Below are 23714 nucleotides of genomic sequence, written 5' to 3'. Positions count from 1 at the left end.
TTGGTCCGTGTTTTTCGTTAATAAATCCATAACGAAGTCGCGGAGAACATTTTTGCAAAGGACAAAGTTACTTCAAATGAACTGGGGAATAACCCCTTTCAAGGAAGTACACTTCTAGGGCGTTCTGTATACCACTGGTGAATGAATTTTAGAAATTTGTCAATCATTTTCGGCACTTCCTTTAGAGAAATTCATTCAATTCCGAGTGGCTGTTGTTTCCTTGCAAAATATTGCCTTCCAGTGACGTCTACGCTCATCACAAATAATTATGAAATTCACAAAAATTCGCGTGACAAAATTAAAATTCTCACGGAACGAAAATCTAGTATACAGGGTGTTTAACTGCAGGTGGGAGAAAATTTAAGTGGTGGTTCTCCATGACAACATAAGACGAAAATGAAGAGTAAAAAAATTGTAATTTCGGCTTCATTTTTGATTTATTAATAGACTGCGGATCTTTATGCAAAATAAAAAATATTTGCATTGATTGCAAGACACAGGAGCGAAATAAAAATTTCTTTCTTCCTTTAATTATTTTAAGCTAAAACCAATAAGCTGGTGCCGTTAAATCTTTTTAATATGTCGACTGTTTTAAATTGTGCTTACCCATTTTTGTGATGAATGCATAAAATCCGCAGTCCAGTTATTAACAATTAAAAATCCGCCTAAAATGCGGCAACCCGGCCAACAGAGGTGCCTCGCAAGGAGTCATCTGGCAAGAATTCGGCGTGAAAACCATCCGATTGGGTGATTCCACACGCATTTCCGGTTACAGTCGAATTATTGGCGATAGTGTGCGACGCAAAGCCTAACCATCGGGTGCGAACGAGGACCCTCTTTGACACGTGACTGTCGCGCGCCTTTGTGACGTAAGCAACGTACACCTCAGTCGGCCGGGTTGCCGCGTTTCAGGCGGATTTTTAATTGATAATAACTCAAAAACGAAGCCGAAATCGCAATTCTTTTGTTCTTCATTTTCGTCTTATATTGCCTTGGAGAACACTCCGTATACAGCAGTAACGGATAAGTTTCTTACGGATTATTGTTTGTGGCCACCGTAACGGGGGGTTCATGGCACGCGGTAGCTGACGTCATTTTCAGGAAATAAAATTCGTCGAGACAGTTGGGGAAACGGTATGAAAGGGGCACGTCCGCACCGAAACAGATAGAGTGTATCGACGTGTTATTACGCAGAAACAGTGGATCGCTCGACGAAAAGAAACAAGAAAGAGCGGCGCGCCGAAGTTGCCGAGCGACCGGAAGCTTGAACGGGTTTGTTGCAAAAGTTTGTTGCACGGACGGCCAACGATCACGACGAGAAGATGCATGGAGTAGAACGTGTATTTCCCCGGTTCTGGAGAAATCGCCTTGTCAAAAAAAGGTGCCGGGGTCGAGCGTGCCGCTTCCGTGAGATCGGTCGGACGTCGGTCCGGGAAACGGCGTGCATGGGGCGAGCTGTTTAAAAAGCAAGCACGTCGAAGTCTTTCGTCGAATGGACAGGAATCGATATCCGAACATCCCCGGGGGTAGGGAACTCGGCCATTCGCGAGCTACGTACTAAATAAAAAGGGGAAACGGCGTTCCGCGATCCGGCATTCACGAGGCTTCTCTTTTAATGAAGATGGGACTCTCGTGTACCCCTAAAACTGATATTTACGAATTTCTTCCGAAAAAACTATCAACGCTACGAGGATAAACTTTCTCGGAATGTGTAGATCTATCCTTAAGCTACAAGCAAGCATTTTTTCAGTTGTCTCCATTTGTTTGTTTGTTTGTATAAATAATTACGAATAGCGCAGTGTAACATTCTCGTTTAACAGCCGTGAAAGTAGGTTTATGAATTTTCTCCTCGAAAACTGTTGATGATGTGGAGACAAATTTTTTTGGAACGTATAGATGCATCCTTAAATTACAAGTGAATATTTTTGTTCAGTTGCATTCGTTTATTTATTTATCGAGCAGCGTACAATCATCCAGGTTGTCCTGGCGAATACAAGAGACACTGAACAACTTCGAGAGCGTTCATCGAACGTTTTAGAACGACGATAAACCACCTTCGAAGACCAACATTATTATAGCGACAGTAAATAAGAATATACAGTACCCTGTAAATAAAAAGAAAGATCACCTTGGACATTCTGAAGCATGTCTACCTGAAGAACATTTATGACCACCGTAAAGTGTGAGCTTTAAAACAGTATAATTGCTACTTGAAATAGTGTTTGAAAGCAGTCACAGTGTGGAAAATAATTGTGGGGAAAACTGCGACTGGGAACAGAGCTAGTATGTGTGAAGGAGTGAAAATACGGATGGCCACGTTTTTTGACAGCACGTCACATATCCTCATTGACGCGGACGAGCGACGTTAACGTGATATCCCCCGGGGGTTGATTTCACGTTGATACGTATACGTTTGAAATAAGCTACCGGAAACATTCAAAAGCCAAACACGAGGTAAGCGGGGGCAGATTTCCCAGCCGATATTGACGACACGGCAACGAGAGTCACGGCACTGATGACTCTCGTGCCTTGAGACTCGACACCGACGACTCCAGGGATTTAACACCGGAAACTGGTTATCTTAGATCGTGAAACGCGATATCCTTGAATCCCAAGAAGCAATATTGACCATACACGCGATAACAATGATTTTGCTGACTATTTCGTACCGTCACCTATTTTTAGAAAACGTATGCACAATAATAATACAGGGCGTTTTATCGCAATACAGTGAAATATATTTTAAGGGAATAATGAAAATATTGGAATATGGATATAAAAGAAAACCACACTATTATAAAATATGAAATAAGATTTATATTAGAATAGTATCTCTAGAAGCACGTTGTGGGACACGTCTTTATCCATCGAAAGAAACGTTACGAATGAAACACAAGAGTTCGAAACAGAGGAGCAACAGTCCAATATGAACAACTGAAGATCGAGGGTCCCTTGCTGGGGACAACATACAATGTATATTAACTGTAGATACAATGTATGCATACACAGGTCAATAGCCGGTTCAATCGATCCTACCTTCTAAAGAAATAATTGATTGATTTTGTTCTACATTTATGAAATAAATTCCAACAGAAAAAAATGTGAACAACAGTTGCATGGTGTTTTAAATAGAATTCCATAGTTTTGTTTACATAATATGATAGAGCGTTTTTAGACGAATTCGTAGCAATTCGATTATTCACATCAACTCCCAAAAATTGTAGGTCATTGGTTTCTTCTTGAACTTAGATATCACGTCGTAGCACTAAAAATATGTGGTTGCAGACAAAATAACACCGATCACCTTGAAATCTCGAAAAAATGACCTTGAGGAGAACATAATCGACATTTCGCTTTGTAACGGAGTTAGCGGGACACCCTGTACATTGGTATTGTATTTTACCTACCAATAACATAGGAAAAGTCTTTTCTTAGGGATTACTCATAGAAGATAGGCGAACCTTAGAGGCACGTAAAACCATTTTTCACCTATTTTAGTCGGTAACGTGGTCACCCTACCTTATCGCGACTCTACGGAGTCTTGGCTCTTAAAAACAGACCAAGCGACAACAGCTTGAAGGAAACCTCGCAAAGATCAATGGAAATTGTTCCCCTCGAGATCCGAGAATAATATCTACCTACTACATTTCCACGAATTACGTTCCCCTGTGTCCTCGGTAGGACGAGAACTTCCCGGCTTGCACGCAACCCAACGCTCAGACGGCAATAGGAAGAAGTTGCTTGAGGAGAACGCAACTCGGATGCAACCACGACGAGAGAAGAGACAAGGAATAGACGCGGGATTCCGTAGACGACGGGGGTAGAACGGCCGTAGATGCTGGTTCTAATTCAATTATTTAGTTAGGTCAGGTTAGCTCTTGTTGGGTTAGCGCCGGTCGGGGGCCAGAGGTTACTCAGGGCACTGGTAACTCCTAATTCTATTTGCTTACAATAAATCTTCTTCATTCGGCTCCTCGTCAACCGTAAGATTTGATTAGCCGGCAATTCGGCGCGCGACAAGAAGCACAGTGGTCCCAGAATTGTAGAAACCTTAACAAAATCCGTGTCTCTGTTACTCGTACACTGTTAATTATTGGTGGAACAGCTTTACTTGTGTCTGGGGTTGTAGAATCTCGGTATTATTTATTAGGTTGAGACACTACCCTTACAGAATTGATTCTATGACTTCTCCTCGAACCCTTAATTTTCAAAATAAATCGAATAACGTCTCAAGACAGTAATGGATTACCGGTGTTTCGCTGTCTTTAAACATTATTTAAACACGTTTAAACGTTTATGATGTATCAGTAAAATATACCGTCGTACTCGAGAGAGTCCACAGAATAATTCTAGGTAAGAATCGCTTGTATAGCGTGCACGGTTGAACCAGAATAAATTCTTAAAGTCCGAAACCGAGGGTGACGTGGGAAAACGACTTTGGATTCGGGTCCGGCGCATCTATCGATTATCGACAAACGGAAAGAAATGAAAATTTGTAGGATAGTGTTACCGCGTTTTTGGGACGCGTTCTCCGAACTATCGACGTTTCTCGGTCGGTTTCACGAGCGTCCGCGGACAGTTCTGATTTAGAGAACCGGCCGGTTCTGGGACGATAATCCGAGGGATTCTCCGCGGAATGCTTCCGAATCGCGTAATTTACAGGGGACCACTTCGAAAGTCGTTCCGTCGAGCCAAGTTCAAGCGTTTCCTCTATTGTTATGCCTGTGCGGACCTTGAAACTCGTTACCGCGATCCCTTCGAACGAGGAAGTTGGAGCCGCCGGCGCGCATTTATGCTCGTGCCCGGTTATACGAGCGTTGCAAGAGGTAATCTTGGTTTTGTGGTAGAAATCGATTGGCACCTATGCGCGCAAAAATCTGTCGAAGCTGTCGCGACTCTAAGGGGCTAGGAGGCCCCTCTTGTTAACATCGAAAGGGCTGACAAAGGGCCGGGGCTCTTAACATCGTGCTCCGAGACGGTGAATAACCTTTTCTCCGCAAAGATGAAGGGGAGAGGGAGAGACGGACAGGGGGGGGGGGGAGGAAACGCCGCGTCGGGAAGCGATTCTTGCAGTTCGAGCGTTCCTCTTGTTGTTCCTCTCTTTTCTTCCTTTCGAGTTTTTGTGTTTTCATTTTCCTCCGTTGCTCGCGAATCGCGGGGCTAATGGATGGAAAGAAAGAACCTCTGGTTCCATGGAATAATGCGAAATTGATGGTACAATCGAGTGCACTCGAGGAATTAAACAATTTACTTCCGACGAGGACCGCGCTTCCGAAGCGCTCGCGTTCCTCGCCGGAGAAAGGAATAACGGGGCTCCACTACTCTCGGGAAAAAGTGCTCTATCGATTGAACCGAGCGGCTGTGGTAATTGTTATTCACGTATTCCGATTGAAAATAATATTCTCGTTAACGGTAAGTGAAATTTCAACACTTGCCTTACAAAAATATAATGCCGGAACGAAATTGTGAGCTTACATCTTCTCTCGTTTCTTTGTTGCTGCAATCGGAGCCATTGTCATTTTATTGTGCAACATTACGTACGCGAATAGAAAAAGGTTAAGAGAACAGGAAGTTTGTATTACTGTGTCCCGAAGATTTCGATAGTTTTGGTTCTTGGCGCGTTGTTTATTTTATTTTGTAATAGCCGCGTTAACAATGGTCATTAGCGACCACCTGAATGGATTATGAATTTTAATGGAAACATTAGGACAAAATAATAATTGTATCAAGAGTAGTGCAGTCTAACATCTTAGTCAAAATTAAATACGGTTGTTATTATTATTATGTGTATTTTCTTCATTCTTCCACGTACAAATTGTTAACAATTTTGCAGATGAACATGAGAATTTCATCGTATTTAGTTCTAAAAAGAATGGTTTTATAATGTCACATTAACTGACGTACCTATGCCACTGATTTATTATAGAATATATGTGGATGTATTAAGTTTTATTTATTATTTGCTACATTCTTTATATTATTATCAATGCATTCTACTATTGCTTACTTTATTATAGATTCTATCGAAAACAGTTTGAATTCCCTTGAACTTGTTTTACGATCTTATTAGACCTGTTTCTCTCCAACAAAAGAGAAATTCATTATAATTTTTAAACGAAACAATTACGCCTCGCCGTGTTCTTCGCATGAAATTAGACGAGGTATATAATTTCTCGGGAATTTATAATACTTCACGTTTCCCCTTTTGAACTCTATCTTCGCGTCTGACCAACGGCAGATCTAATCTACTCGCCCAGCACGTCTGGCCAAGGGTGACCTTATTCCACTGGCACTGCTATCTGACTACGAATGATCTCCATCTCCTTCCTCTACCTGTCCGACCGAGAATGATCCTATTTCGTTCCCTATGCCCGTGCATCCCGAATCCACGTAGCTCAAGTTACCTCATCGGATAGTGATTCCATCGGATAGTTAAACTTATCGGGAATTATTATTCAGCATTCGTGTGCCCTACTAACGTATGTTAATACAAAAGCGTGGAGGGTGGGAGAACAATTCTGTCGGCTGTGCCGTGTTACCGGTTCCGGGGCATCACGTTATTCTACGTGACATGCTTCGGGCCGGAGAATTAACTGTCTTAATTGTATATCTGGTAGATCGTGGGAGACGTCGCGACGGTGAGCGCGGAGGAGTATGTTTCGCGAGAAGCTGATTTTCAGAGCGGCTTCGGACGTGATCGGAATCCGAAACGAATCCGTGGAAAGAAGTTCGTTACAGTAACGAACCCAGCAAACCTTTCCCCGGGGACGAGTTGTTCTTAATTTTCTTTCGGTAGGTATGGCGGCCGACTCGACGCTGCCAGGAATTTGTGAATCGGTCTGTTGACCTATCCGCAAATACGATTCTGCCACCGTGGAACCCACGGAGAAATATTTTCGATCTGATACAGTTATTATTATTATTATCAACTGACATCTCATTTCACCTTTTGCACCTTGAGGGTCTTCGGTTTTTACATTGTTATTAGGCTGTTGAATATGACATGTCCGATATTGAACAGTAACGTTAAACAAATGAAACTTTTATCGATATAGATTTATTGATTGTGTTGCGGTGAATATTCGATTTCTTGGACATTCACGTTCTTCGTACGTTGATTAATCACCACATTTCGACCGAAATTAAAAGTAATTTTTTCGTAATTGAACGTTTTGGTAAATATTTTTGAAAATGTGGTTGCTAGTCAAGCCAAAATGGATGTGACCACTATACCTAAATGAATAAGAGTGCGCGAACACTTCTATGTTCGTAATCGTAATCGTTCGGAGGAATTACGAGATCGCCGCTATTCGAAGACTATAATAAAGCTATTCGTGTGTTCATTCGCGTTATTTTATCGTAGCGGAAATAAACGTCTGTAGGGCATATTGAATATTTTTGCAATAACCCGGCGCGCTTATAATACCGAAATTTAAATCTCAAGAGTTTAGCTGAGCGACACTGTGAAAGCAATATCTTCCAATAGCAGCCCCCGGCAAAATATTCGCCAATCTTTTCTCGTCTCTACTCGTTGTAATAAATATTTCATGTACGTGTCGCGTCCCTTTCCTTATTAATCATGGATTAATGGGCTGCAACGGGATAGCCAGGACACGACAGACGGCGGGACAAACGAATTCGCGAACAATGCGCCCTCTTTTTAAGAGCCGCCTCCCCATGGACGGTTTATCCCACTCTCGTCCACTGCTTTGGCTCCGCTTTTCACATTTCAATCGCTGCCTGTCCATCTCACATCTCGTACAACAAGGTAATTATTCTCTGTACGGTATTTTGCTCTCGCCCTTTTTCGTTTAACTTTATACAGAGTGTTCGACTACAGGTGCGAGAAAATTTAAGGGCTGGTTCTCCAAGACAATATCAGATGAAAATGTAAAATAAAAAGATTACGATTTCGGCTTAATTTTTTAGTTATTAGCAATTAAAAATCCGCCTGAAATGCGGCAACCCGGCCAACAGAGGTGTACGTTTCTTACGTCATAAAGGCGCGCGACAGTCACGGGTCAAAGGGGGTCCTCGCTCGCACCCAATGGTTAGATTTTGACGTCACACACCATTGTCAATTTCAAGCACAATTTCAGTGTCAAGTTCAATTTCTATGTTATACAGAAATGTAAAAACTGTAGAAATTCACCCTAGGACTAGGGACCCAATTACTGTGACTTAAAACAGAGATATTAAATTTTTTTCATTAAAATCAGTTAATATATACGTTACGTATCTCTTTTTAAATCTTTATTATGCTTTAAAAGTGAGTACAATTAATATCGGCACAGTAATTAGCACCCCAACAGTAACTGGGTCCACTACCCTACTTATCTGATTTTTTAGTTTAACAAAGAAAATAATTGAACGTAACGGTGTATATTGTCGATGTGAAAAATTTTCTGGAAAAATTATTTTTTCCAAAGTAACCACAACATTTTTCCAAGTTCCATGTTTCACAATATGGACTATAGACATACTACAATTTTTGTGTATCTGGTATAGTTTCTAGAATATTTCCAATAATGAGTAAGTCAAGATTTCTTGTTAGTACGTGTTTCTATCCCCAGGACCATTTCTCAACAAGAAAAAATTCTGTAGTTATTAGCATCGCACGAACTACGCTAATGCAAAGTTCAAATGTATTTTAATGTTCGCGTAGCCGAATTGGCCTTGTGGACGTGGCTTCCGTGTGAAATGTGTAATGGGACAGGGGCAAGAGTAAGAAAACCAGCAGAAAACCTCGTCGGTTACTGTAAATTACCTTATCTTGTCCGTTTTCGTGTGCCTTTATTGCGTTATTTGCATGGAGACAATGCCTGATGCTACAAGTATGCGGAGGCAGGCCACATGGTATCAACGGGCCAGTTTGAGGCGAAACTATGCGGGGAGATTAAACGATTGGCCGAGAAAAAAGATTTCAGCTCAGGGGACGTTAAGCTGTCTGGTTCCGGTAAGCTGCGTCTCCTTGCCTTTCTTTTTTCTCGGGTAGCATGCATTATTTATACCGCCCTTAAGCCGTGGCAAAAGCCGCTTTATAAATTTCAAATCACTGTTAATATTAAACGTTCAACCCTTGATAGTACCTAACAGCGTATATTTTATCGCCCCGGTTCATTTCCTCGCTAATAGGTCAAAGCTGGACTTCGAGTTGTCATTTCACCATCGTGAGGCGGATGTTTTCAACGACTGTATGATAGTCGTGGCTGGATCCACGCAAATTCCGATCCATAAATATTTTTTTACATATTCTTGTTATTAGACCAAGTATTGTTATTACTCCTAAAAAATTATAATTTAGATGGATCGTTTGTAAATTGTGGATGTTTCTTACGACATCATGGCAGCTATGGCTAGATATACATACAGGGTGGTTTTCTCCATGACAGTATAAGATAAAAATGAAGCGTAAGAAAATTGCGATTTCGGCTTCATTTTTTAGTTATTACTAGACTGCGGGTCTTTATGCATTTATGGCTTATGAAAATTTTCAAAAAATGCTATAACACAAAATTCAATAGAATTTAGATTGTAGAAACTCAGTCGATTCAATCGGAAAAATAGGGAATATTTTATTCAAAATATTTTCTATTGGCCATCAGAGCCACATACGGTAAAATGATTTGTTGAACCAGGGTTTGAAACGGTTCCGAAAATGTTTATTTTTTTCTGATAAAGGGTGTAGTCGGATAAGAAGGTCAACCCTCCCCAAATCAAATTGAATTTGCAATAGGCCATTCGATAGCTTATCCTAAGTAAATACTCTGTGCCAATTTTCAACCCTATATGTCGACATGGGGGGTAGCTCTGGGATGTCGAAGAAAATCAGGTTTTTCCGTAATTTCTCTTATCCTCTTCAATTGAAAATTCTGAAGAAATTAGGCATATTTTAGCTATTCGAATGCACATCTATGACTTTTTTCAGAATTTCTAGCTTCGAAACCGAATTTTAAGAAATAAACAAAATTTTCGATTTCAAAACAAAATAAACAAAACGCCAATTTCTTATAGAAGTTATGGGATACTAGGTTTATATTTAACATATGAGGCTGCTTCGGGGTGAGGCCACTTCGGGGTGAGGGTCACTCAGGGCGAGGCTGTCTCAGGGCGAGGCTGCCTCGGGGTGAGGCAGAGTAAGACTTCCTCGGGATGACGCTGCCTCGGGGTGACTCTGCCTCAGGGTGAGGCAGAGCGAGGCTGCCTCGGGGCGTGGCTGCCAGGTGACTTCTTGTGAGGCACGCAAAGTATCTGTGCCGCGCCTCTAGCCCGTATGCAACGTACACCTCTGCTGACCGGATTGTCGCATTTCAGGAGGATTTTTAATTGATAATAACTAAAAAATGATGCCGAAATCGCAATTTTTTAATTCTGTATTTTTATATTATATTGTCTTAGAGAATCACCCCTTACATTGTTTTATGTGAACTGGCTACTAGAAAATTATAATTCAGATAAAGCGTTTGTAACTCTGTGTCAAAATGGATCCAAGTTCTGCTATATCAGGGTTAATAGTCATGTCGATGGCGTCCAATTTTTATATCTTGCATTTTTCAATTTTTATTTTCATTTTGTAGTCAACTTAATACAGCGCGCGTTCATTTATTCCGTCGATACAAATAACGGGTCTAAAAAGAGAATATCATATTTCACATACAAAATATTAACCGTTTATAACACACGTTATATATTCACGGCTGGAACGAATGAATTGCTTGAAACAAAATAGAAACTTCAACGAAAGGATGAAGTATCATTTTGTACATTGAATATGAAATACCATATATACGTTTGAGAGTGCAATGAACATTTCCACTTCAATGAAACGTACTACAAAAACATGAGTTTGTATAAACGCCCGTAACTTGATCACAAATATGTTATTAAGTGTTCCAAATAAAATAATAGCTCTACAGTTAATATATCTTCTTAATCCCACTCCAATGACGATAGTTAACTATTTACGCTGGAACATGTAAATGTTGTTATATCGGAATAATTTAATCTGTTATTCGTACAATAATTTCAACACGATTGATCAAATAGTTTTGATTATTAGCGGTCTGTGAAACAAAATGTTTATGTGATTAAGAAATGCAGAATAATATTCCTTGTGCGCATTTTCTGAAAAAATATTACGAATTGTCTCAAGTAAACATTCGTACAGTAGTGCATTAACGTTGTTTACAATAACATTTTCTACTATGATCGACTCACCTATTTAGCACTATGACATAAAATGGAGTTACCATTAAATGAATTTTTCTTGTCGACCTAAATAACCGACACGACACAGAGTTGCCTTGAAATTATATTGAATAAGTTTCAACATAAACCTCGCCCTAGTACAATATTGTAGATGTAATGTATTTAAATGGTCGTTTTTGAATTTCACTGAACTGCGAATGAAATTAAGAGGAAATCTCGAAATAAATTTCGAACGTCTCAGACAGAAAAATTTGTCATTAAAATATATGGAAAATTCTGATTTTCATTTACACTCAATAATTTCGTAGAGAAAATCAACGTTCAATTCCAGCTTCGTACAAAATAAATCAATTAAAAGACGTACAACCATTTACATAAATCGTACGTCACGCTAAAAGCTGTTCGAGCCCAACGTGTGCCGCTCGGATACATAAGTCCTCGTTGTGAAGCATTTCCTGCAGAAACCAATGCGTCAATATAAGAGATTTGCCAGCAAGAAAAACAAGCTTTCGAGAAAGAAAAGCGAGGGAGCCCCTAATCGCGTTCACGGCCCCTCCGTTCCGCTCTTGAAACTTTCCTGCGCCGGGACGCCGACAAATCAGCGGCGGTGAATCTATGCGTACACACAGGCAGAAACAAGAATATCGGGCTCAGACGTGCATAAAGGGCGCGTTCAGGGGTGAAATCTGTTTCCTTTCGGAATACACCATTTTCCAAGATTACAAAATACTTCGACAGCCGGCTGGCACAGAAGAGTAAAAGCCTCTGATCGAAAGGCAGTTCGGATGTAAAGGAAATAAAAGGAGCGATGGCGTGCGAGCGAAACATACAAGAAAAATTCCACAAGGGTGAATAAGGGAGGATGTCGAGATGGCGGTGGTGCGGGGGGTGGCAAGAGGGTCACGATGTCGGTGGCGTAGCGGAGGCCGCGAAGAAGCTCCGTCAATTTCTTCGCGCTCTGAATGTTTCGACGTTCTCCATTCAGCCGTGAATCCATATTTCCCGGGTCCAATATATCGCAGACATGTAAGTAAACAAATCTTTCGCGCGGCGTTACGCCCGGAATCACGACGGCAATACGTCCGTAGAAATTGCATTTTTATTGACATCGTCGCGGAATGTACCGCCGAGTCATCGAGGTCACCGGTTATCGAATCGCGCGCGTGCCCGACCAACCCGGCCGTGAATAAGATCACGTTTCGTTCGTTCGTGTGTATTTTTTTTTTTTTGCCTTTTTCCCTGCTTTTTTTCGAAACCGTATCCGTTCCACAACGTTGGCCGGACTTCGAGAAATCGAAGCGGCGAGATTTGCTGGGAGAAGTTCGCCAGTCGCGACGCAAAGGGACGGTGGAAAAGGTCCGTGGGAGAACCGAGAAAAAGGAACGCGAGACGAAGGAAAGGGAAATGGAAAAATTATGAAAAGAGCTCCGTCGGAATATGCCTCGGCGCAGCTTTGAATTCATATGTCGCGTGTGAGAACGGCGCGCAACTATGCCAGCGAACCGGAAGCAACGCCGGAAGTGGTGGTGTCGCAGCCACCACCGCCGCCGCCGTGGATTTTCCATCCCCGATCGTGTCGAACAAGGGCAAATAAAATTTCAGCGGGCTCGAGCGAGACACAGACGTGTAGATAAGGCGGGCGTTATCTGTCCCGGACCCGCTCCAGATTCCAGAAACCCACCGAAGATACTGTCAAAGGGGAAACACAGGATTTCTCTCGGCAAATGGCGGTCGGGCGGTATTCAAACGGCTCTGGCTATCCTGCGCTTCGTGGCTCGGAACAGACAACTGCTGCCGAAAGTGTCTTGACGGATGAATTCAAGATTTTCGCCAAAAGTTGTCGGTGTTTGACACATCACTGACTGGAGGCTGTTCAACCCTTATAGTTATTTTCGCAAATTAATGTGTCCCTCGTGCGACAAATTGACACAATGGTGAAACATCAAACGAAACGAACCGATAAATACTTAACTTTTCTAATGATTTTATTGCGAATAAAGACTTATTATATCGTGTTGCAAAAATGTTTTCAGTTATCTTCACTAAAAAATACAGTTTATATCACCCGTAGACTAGAACGCTCCCTAAAATTGCGTCGTTAAATAGTCGACGTGATTTCTTTCTAGTTGACCTCAAATTAAAAATTCTAATCAGATTCTATGCCATACAGAAATGTAGAAACTGTAGAAATTCACCCCAGGGCTAGGGACCAAATCACTGTGACTTAAAACAGAGATGTTGAATTTTTTTCATTAAAATCAGTTAACACACTATCGGCGGGAAGGGTATTAATACCTTTTATGCAGAACGTACGCTAAGTGTTAGTAAAGCACTTACCAATGCTTGTATTTTTTCATGTAATGAATATTTTGTTTTGCACAACTCTTTGTAAGCAACCTTCAGGTTGTTTTGGCATACCGTAGATCCCTGTCTTGCTCTTCGTCATAAAAAACAATCCAGACACGCGTATGCATTTCCTGGCGCAATAAATAAATTTTAAAAGAGAAAAGAACCCAGATGTTTTATTTCTTTATTAGAAAATTGTTCGAGGTCATTATCTTTAAGGTGTTTTCTTTACGTTATAGGACAGGCAGAATTTTGAAAGGGAAATTCTTTCCAATAGTGCACTTTTTTCATACTTCACTAATTTTCGCCCGCTAGACGTGTGAGTCAAGCTCATGGTGTTACCCGCCGACAGTGTGTTAATATATATGTTATGTATCTCTTGTTTAATATTTATTGTGCTTTAAAAGTGAGTACAATTAATATCGGCACGGTAATTAACACTACAACAGTAACTGGGTCCTCAACCCTACTTTTTTAGTTTAACAAAGAAAATAATCGAATAAACATGTATATTGTGGACGTGAGAAATTTTCTAGAAACGAACCGATAAACACTTAACTTTCCTAATTATTTTATCTCGAATAAAGTAACAAATATCTGCGCAATATGTTGCTCGCATGTTCGCATTTCCAAATTTATTTCGCTTCAGATTCTACAGCGTAGACCCGTTTATATTCTCCAATGTTTATACTTGACGAACGATATTGCTACTTTGGGTCAAGATAGACCCGAGCGCCGCCGTCGCAGGACGAACCGACTATTCTCTTACCCGACCCAGCAATACTAACTCCACTAGATCAAACAATGGTACCTACCGAGACAAATGGAATAAGCCCCTCGGGGCCGGGGCAAGCAGACTAAAAAAAAAAACAAAACAAAAACAAAAGAAAATACCATGACGTTCCTCCATCGTTCCTCTCGTCGCCGTAAAGCGAAAACTGATCTCAAGACGGCAGCGACGTCATTTCAGAGTGGCTGGAAACGTCGGTGGATTTAACGGCGTTCCACTCTTCAATCCGGATCGGATTTGTAATGACAGGGGTTCGGGACGTCGAATTGAAGAACGACGGTCGGGAAACAGGATGGAATCCAACACTTGAGTCGCGTCGAACATGGAAAATAACCGTTCGACGGTGACGAGGACTTCACACGAATATGGATGGGACAGGCATTATTCGCGGTATCAGGAAAAGAAATCGCTGTAGGTCGCAGCCCGATCCAAGAGCCGCTATCTGTCCAGATGAAAATTCGATCTCGGAGAATCCGGGAGACACTTCTGAAAAGCGTCCGTCGACCGGAGTCGTTTTAAAGTCGGGGTCCAATTCCTTGCAGAGGCGGCCGTCCCGGGACGAGGGACAAACAGAGACGGATGGCTGGCTAACAAAGTTTTTACTCGTAACGGAGTCGCGGAACGGTCGTAATTCCGGGGCTCGTGTGTCCGTGAATACAGAAAATTATCCCGCGACGCGGACAAGTTGTTCAAAGTGCGTGCTGTTTCAATGAGTGCATTCAAAAGTCCAGGCTGAATTCGACGCGCTTCGTGGTCTACACGATCTTCCCGGCTACGCAGAAATGAAAATTTGAAAGTGCTCGCAATGTTTCTCTCGCTTCGCTGGCTAAATTAAGCTGGCTAACAGAAGCCGTGTTTTACGTCGTCACATTATAAGAACAGCGTCAACAGTTTGTTTGCGCGTGTTTATTTATATTATGGAGACGATGCGCCCCACCGGTTTTCCAAACATCGAATTCGAAAGGAGACGGGTAAAATTTAATAACGCAGCAAAAAATATCGTATATGAAGTTTTCAGAAGTCGTGGCAAAGGGGAAACTGCAATATGAAAATCTTTGGTCATTTCAGTCCGGTAAAACATATTTAACATCGGCAGAGTTGTTTGAATGCGAACAATTTTCGAGAATGGGAAAATATCGCGTCTCCGCCAGTCCACATGATGCTGAAATACTTTTGAAAACAGCTTTTATCGCGAAGTTATGAAAGTTTAAATGTCAGCAATTTCTCAGCGAAAATTTCAAATAATACCATTTTAAAATGTGAAGTTTACTTGGTAGTCGATTGATAATATTTTGTTCGGAACAGGTTCCTGTCAAGAGAAATCGTGGGGTCTAATTTCTGGACCCCTTTGTACATAAATTAAAAATAGTATTACTTAGAGAACGTAACTTGCATTTTACCTCCTTCAAAAACTAGACCGCAGATGTTTGTGCGAGTTTTTTTCATTTTCTAAAAATTGAAATTAAAGGAACATCTCTACCGCTGATTGGGCGACGCATTGTACAAAGAGATTTGACGATTAGAGAATTTTTAACGGTCATTGTAAAAATGTCTCGAAATAACATTTCAAATTGTTGCCAACCTAAAGCGAGCCTACAAACTTCACGAAGAAAATAAAAATGAAAATAAAAATTTCCCGACAAATCAAAGCAAAGAATTTTAATGAGTAAACCGGAGTGCAAGCCACGACGAAATGCATTTCGCGAGGGAAAGCGTTTAGCGTACGATGAAAGGCATAGCAACGCGCGCGAAAGAGACGACGAAGAGAGAAACGACGACGAACGGCTCTCCGCGGGGCGCGTTCCCATTGACCAAACTTTTTCCCCCGTCGAACGGTGTCATTCGGATTTGATCGATCGCGGTCTTTCGCGAGGGGTTTTCTTTTTTTCTTCTTCCACCCCCAATAGAAACTGCATTGACCTAAATCAGACCGCGGGAAGAACAAAAACGCTGCCGGGGACTCGGGAGACGGAAAAACCGTCGACGCTCGCGCGCGGCGTTGCAACATCAATCAACGTGAATAATTATTAGAGAGATTCGGGCTCGTGGGAGAAAGCGAAAGAGGGAGCGAGAGAGAGAGAGAGAGAGACGGCGAGAAAAGTGGTTCGCGGGCAGAACGTGAAAGACGGAAATCGATTACGAACCGACACACAGGGGAAGCAGGGGTGGGGGGTTCGGTCGGCGTGGGAGTCACACGGAAAGCTTGGCTCTTAATGAAACGCGTTTCGGGGTTTGGGTATCTCGGGCCGAGGTGTCCGGAACGGTAACGTTCGCCTTTGGAAGCATAATTACCGTCGGCACCGGAGCGCAGCCGGAACGTTTCGGTGCGGGCCGTGACCGCAGCGTCGGCTTTTCCGCCGTTTCCATCGAAGGTCTTGTTTATTGTTCGATAGGAATCGATTCGGTAAGTGGGCCATCCCCGACAACGAAGGTGCGAAACCGTTGACAGGGTGTCGATAACCCTCCGGCCGGAGGAAATAGAAAGGGCGGTGGGGGAGGGGCGGGAGGGGACGGGCGGCGACGGCAATCCAACTCGTAGAATACCGATAATATCTCCCTTTTGCCGGGATTGCCGAACGAGGAGAGAGAGGTGGCTGAAGTTCGATGCATCCCACGATCTTCCCCGTCATAACCAGTCCACGTACATCTACCCCTTCCGCCCACGACCCCTCCTTCAACCGTCCCCGCGCAGAACCCGCGTCGCTCTTCCGCTCGCCTCGATTCTCAAAACCGTCACGCGAAACTCGATATTAAAACTTCGACCGAGTCCCGGTTTCTCCTCGAATTTCGAGAAACTAGGGATTTTAATCGACCAACCTCCCCAAACCGGTTCCACCCCCGCCAGAGTCATCATTCTGTCTCCCTCTGCCTCCCCGAACCAGGCGAAGCTTTTCGACTTTTTCGGATGGGGGGGGGGGGGGGGCGGCGGGACGAATTCATTAAGTCTCGCATAAGGCCGCAGCCGCGATGAGCTTATATTGCTTCGTCGATATTTTGAATAACCCTGGGTTTCAGGGCTCCCGGGGGATTCGGGAGTTCTCATTAGCGTGGAAGTGCGGGAGCGGATATGAATTCTACGGAGGCGTTGGGTAGAATTAACCGCTTGCCTTGCGATTTATTTTGCTGGCGCGGCGATTGGAACTTCGTATTGTTCATAATTTCCCACAAGATGAAGAAAATTGTATGTCTCTGTACGTTGATGTTGATTTTGCCTCGGCTTTTTGAATATTTATTTATTTATTGCTTTAAACCAAGTGGTTTATATAGCAGGTACAGTATTATTACATTTGGCTTGCATTAAATAGGTTGACATTGTTTCTAAATTCTAATGGAACATTGTTTAAGGAAATTATAAATTAATTTCAGACCTTTTATATCAGGTTTACATAAGAAAGAACTAATAGAAAGAGGGAAACGGTACTTGCCTTTGAGGAGCTTTGTTTCCAATGTATTACGTTCGTTTTCATAGTCCTGGGCATTGCCGTATGACATGATTTAGGCCTTGGAGTTCTGCTCCGCATTGGCAAGCACTGTTAGCTATAAAGTTAACCCTTGCCAATGAACCGTTTAAATTATAGTTATTGGCTCGACATCTGTTCACAAAAACCAGAAAATCTCTGGAGAGCGCAAGACCAGTGTACCATGGCTTGCCTTTGTCCTTGTGATAAAATCTAACGTAGTTCGCACCTTTGACTAGACCTTCCTTTTTGATTAGGGTGTTAGTGGACAATCTTGCTTGAATTTTGAGGTGTCTGGTTAGGTCAGCGATTGAAGCCTTGATATCTGGCGAAGGACTTTCTTTGGTCGCTTCTTTCGCAAGTGAGTCTACTTCTTCGTTACCGATAATTCCTGCATGTGCTGGTATCCAGATAAACTTAATACAATTCTGGCCTTTGTTGTTTAATACAAACGTAGAGTACTTAGTTTTGATTTCAATGATATGGTTACTGATACTATATTTGAAGGTTGGCTTCTGTAGTTATTTGATTGTACTTTGCGAGTCGGTGAAGATGAGAAAATTTGTAGCATTATTATATAAATTCGCAATATCCAGTGCTCGGCTAATGGCGTAGCACTCTGCTGTGAAAATTGATGCGTGTTTGTCTAAGCTAACTTTTTGGGAGATATTTAATTGTGGGCAGTATATTGCGGTACCTACTGATTGGGAGTTTTCTGTTACACTGCCATCGGTATAGATTGCAACCGTATTCGGATGGTTGGATTCAATAAAATCTCGTAACGGAACATTAGGGTCGGAAGATTCTTGTAATGATTGACCTAAATACACATCACTAGATGGAATATTAAATAGGATGTTATAGTCTGTGGTAAAAATAGGATGCTTTTCAGCAATCTCTAGACCAGGTCGTGTTTCCAACAAATTAAGGAGGTTTTCAACTAACAGGGAGTGTCTCGTTCGTCTATTGGGAGAGATAGCAATCAAGTCGGTGTTGCTTTTAAACAGTATTTTGTTTGAAGTTGAGGTTGTATCAGAGTAACATTTGAATAAATATTTTCTAGCTAGAAAATTGACACTATCCCGAAGGGAAATGACTTTAGCTTCGCTAAGCAAAACACTTGTGGGCGTGCTAATTCTGTACCCCAGTGCCAGTCGAATTGCAGCAAACTGAATTCGATCTAATTTCAGCACTTTTTGAATATTTGTGACTAATCTTCTTTACCAGTTCAAAACTGTTCGCCTATCTCCAAAACTTGGGACAAAGCATCGAAACAATTCAGGTCGGTCATTTTGTGTTCACATTTCCAGAGAACGTAGAGAAATAGAATTATGCTCACTGGAGGAATGCGTTAGGTTGGTCAGAAACCTTTCGCATTTATCTTTCTAGTCTGTCGCTGGTATTATTTGTAAGAATAAACATTAAAAGCACAGAGAGACGCTGCAAGATGGCTGAATAATAATTATACTGTGGATTTTATGCGTATATGATGCATATTATTGAAAGTATAGGAAGATTAAAAGGATTGAAAAATATGAATGTACAGTAAAGTCTTGATCTAAGCCGAACGGAGCTACATGATCTTAGTCGAGAAGATCGAGCTGCCTCGAGAAAATAATAGCCCTACACGATCTATGTCTCAGCACGGACCCGAAGATTGGACTTAGATCGAGACATTACTGTATTATTTTCAGGTTATCAAAGCCGTTAAAGAAGGGAATTTTTTACTTGGTCTCTGTCCCTCGCAGCGGCTGCACACAAAAATTTGTATTTAGCATAACGATCTACGGCCCATTAATAATTACGCAAGAGGTCTATACGTAGGAAACCTGTAACGCATCTAATGCAATTTCGAAACAAGTTTCCCCATTCCCTAATTGGAGTATCGATGGAACTCAACTATATTTGTACGTTAGCGATACACAGTAATAGGATCATGTCATTACCTAGGTGAATCTGGCTCCCGTAGCTACCTTTAACTGTATTAGCGGTATCGATTATGATATTCGATCATTCATGGGGTTCGATATGCCATTGAAGCGGAGAATGTACCCTATTTGGCCGGAAATAGAGAGAAGTCGTTTATATCGGTTTGCTAGCCCGCATCGAAAGAACGATAACAGTGGCCGGCGGCCTCGGAGTCGAATCCCCATATTGTATCTAGGTGATTATCATTTTGAGGGATGATTAATTGTATACGCCTGGCGAAGGTGCGCGCAAAGCCGCAAATTGCGTCAAATACGCGATCGGGCTAAATTGATTCGACATGTTACCATCTGGTGCGCTGGTAATGCTATCCAGATAGAGTTACTTGTATCAGCGGTCGAAACTTCATCAAAGTTTCGCAATGTGGCAACGTACCGGAAATATTTCATCCACGTTCGAGTGACCGACATGTTAATACTGAGATATAGTAATTTCATTCTCAAATTTAACAGTCTCTCGTCCGTCCGTTCTGTACCGACTGTACGCGGTCACTCACAAAGCCTTAATGGCTATCAAATTACGGACATTAGCTCCTTGTACTATAATATCGATTCCGACTCGTAATGAAGATTTCGAACAGAATCTGCTCAACACTAAAACGATACCATTTTTAATATTGGACCATATGACTTGAATTTTGTTTGACTGCACGACGCGAGAGAGAAATTTTGAAGAAATTTCAATTGGTCGGAGAAAATTTCAAAAATATGTTTTGTAGATTCTTGTGGAGAATACATAGTCATAGAATGAACACAAACTTCTTTGTTCTTCTAAGAAATTATGAACGAAACAGAAGTTCTAATCACTGTAACCATAAAATATGTCCCAGTGCAAAGGGTTAATTACTTGTTTCTTCGGAATTCCACGCAATAGCTATTCCAAAAATATTTACAAGTTACCTAGTAAATTCACATCTAAAAAAACTCAAATTGTTTGGTTCAATTTGAAAAAAGTTATCAGTTCTTGAAGGTCGCCCGTTTAATTTTGCCTTCGACTGTATTTCAAGTTCCAAGAAAAATTGCACTGAAAAGAAAATTAGATTTTCTTTGAATCGTCGGGATTGTCTAATTCCATAATTTGCTTGGAGCGACGGCCGAGGTATTTTCTGCAGCGTTTTAAGCAGAAATTTTTCAACGCATCCGCACCGGCGCGCATTATGAATGATCGAAACGCGAAGGAACGATGGAAAATCCGGCAAGTTAAGTGGCCCCCAAAGCACTTCGCGGTCTTTCTTTCAAGTATGGCTTTTGATACCCGGCTCTCGAGCCCCGCCTCTGTAGGTTCAAGCGAAATTACCTCGGCGGTCGTCGTAAACAGGATACTTGAGAGGATGTCGGATTATAATCCCAAAGGGGACTCACTTTCGTGTTGCACTCGCAGACGGTCCGCCTAAGGTTAAATGTGATTTGCTCTGTCCTCGGTGGACAGATACGAATCCCATAAAGGTTGATATGTTTTTCGGCGCGTGTTTACCGGACCGCGGCGTTGCGACCACGGGATTCCACGGTGGCGAGACGTCCTACGCTCTTCAAGGATGTTTGCATATTGAAAGAACCACGCGAGTCACTTGATTAAAAAGCAAACTTTGCCGGGGAGCGGAAATTTTTCTTGGGACGCGGTCTTGGTACATGTTATAATTGAGTGTGTGATCGCTAGACCGCAGAACTATATAATAAACATTTCTTCTTAAAATCAAATTATAACCGTTACATTCTGAATTCCTTCGTAATTTTTTAAAAGAAATCTCGTGAACGTCTGCCGCCTTTGGGTACTTAATTTCCGAATAAATATTGAAAAAATGAAAAATCTTTTACAAAAGATACAGTTGCAAACACAGAACTTACCAATAATCTTGGACAGAGTGTTAGAACGAGCTCTATAAAATCAAAAATGGATTCGGAAGAAATTATGCTTAGTAAATTAATAAATATTGATTTTCCAGTTCACTCTACTGTTTTCCGAAAGGAGATAAATAGTCACAATGACTGTCGAATTCGATCTAATTGCTGCAAATTCATAATACATGAACCACAGGAGTGGATTGCTCCGGCTTTCTTTCTAAAAAAAGATCATAACTTTTCTTTGTCGTCACTCTTGATGCATTTCCACGAAATTTCATTCCGAATCGTCGCGTTAAGATTAATGGACGTATCCAGGAAAGTGATACGTTTAATACAAAAATAAACTTGATACAGTCGAACCGATCTGTTTCTTTGGAGAAGCGCTTTGTCTTTTCGTTGAGCGGGGATCGTCGACGTCTAATCTAACATCTCTGTCTCTTCAGGGTATGTTCAATATTTTTGGATCCTCGCGGGAGGCTTGAAAGTCGACGACGGTTAATACTCTGCTGTTTCCCCGAACGCCGAAGGGAATCTTGAAATAATAGACGATGTCCTCGTTTCGCGCCTGGCTTCGTCGACCCATCGTTCATGGAAAGTATGCGAGCAATCTTTTCCGGTTATATCGGAGCTGCAGAAGTCTGACGAGCATTGTCATACATAAACAAACTCGTTACAATGCTGCCGAGACCCCGCCATTTTAAAATGATACACGCACAAGTTGGTTCGAAAATGTTTATACTAAAATAACATTTTATACTAAAATAACAGGCTTATTTTATATCGATACGTATACTTCATACGTGTATATTAATGAATAATTAATGGGATTCTCATTTTCTGACCTTAAAAATAGCTAGTTGGCAATGTCCTACGTAAGAGTCCGTTTATTAAGATTTTGTACAGTTTTATTGAACTGTGTTCGCGAATAAATATATTTTAAAAATAATTTATAAGATTTTGTTAATTTGACAACTGTAATAGGAAGCCATGAAACGTAAACTATGCAAGGAAGTTCTCATACAAGTTTAGTTATCAGATTTTTATTCATATAAACTACATACAATTTTCATTATTTGAAAATGAACGATAGACTTCAGTGACGTGTACTAATTATACATGCTATAAAACGACAACGGTCATTCTCACTAAACACGTTCAATGAAAGTCATTCGTATATATTTTCAATTTAGTAGCGCGAAGTTCCCAACACTTATACAAAATAGATTACACTAAATATAGATTATACTAAATAGAAAGCTCTTAATTGGAATTGATCGTACCGATTTATACATGTAACTTCGTCTGGACAGAAGTTATTTCTGGAAGCACCGACGACGACTCGCAACGTGTTAATGCACTCTCGACTCATTAATAACTCAATTTAATATCCGCGAGTCAGAAATTTCTTGAACGTTTGAGCACGGTAAAGTAACAATTAGAAGTATCCTGAGTCCGTTTAATTTCATTTAAACGTGATCTAAGTTGGTCGTACGACGGATGTAAATGCACGTTATCATTTGCCTTGGAACTGTCCATTATCTTGGCTAACTGACGGGACATTGTTACTGTCGGGAAACGGCCATTAGAGATTTCAGATGAAAATAATACGATAGCTGCTCTGGAAAAACATTCGCTGTCGGCTATACTTGGTAATGACGTTGATCACGGGGTGATACCTGTCCGTGTTATCGTCGCTGAGTCACGTAGGCAGTGTCTAAAATTGGTATAGCTTTCGTCCGGTACCAGCTGAGGCAGCAACGGTCATCCATTATTCCTGAGGTGACGAACAGATTTAGACGCAAGGAACGTGAACTGGAACGACCCACTGCCGACGATTCTGAATTGCTTCGTTTTCAGTTCAGATGTTGGATACAACCACGCAAAATCGAACCTCCGTCACAATTTTGTGTATCAAATCTTTCAATCCGAGTCAATCTCGTAATTGAGACTATAGTGCTTTTCCCCATTTAATTCTTCTTATTTTATCCAACAATCTTTCCATTTCTTTGCATTATTATCTTACATTAAGTGATTTTTATCACTATACAATTTTAATGGATTTCAGTTAATTCCAACCCCCCCCCC

The 23714-nt window shown here is 41.4% G+C and overlaps 1 protein-coding gene across 1 annotated transcript in view; it reads right to left on the bottom strand.

Moving 5' to 3' along the window:
• The window catches only part of LOC143352474 (uncharacterized), a 465026-nt gene that overhangs the window by 169435 nt on the left and 271877 nt on the right, over positions 1-23714 (bottom strand). The gene's annotated exons all lie outside the window — the stretch shown is intronic.

Source organism: Halictus rubicundus, chromosome 3, assembly GCF_050948215.1.
Source record: "Halictus rubicundus isolate RS-2024b chromosome 3, iyHalRubi1_principal, whole genome shotgun sequence".
NCBI classification, from domain to species: Eukaryota; Metazoa; Arthropoda; class Insecta; order Hymenoptera; family Halictidae; genus Halictus; species Halictus rubicundus.
Note: the sequence above shows the minus strand (reverse complement) of the source record. Positions and strands in the feature narration are given on the sequence as shown.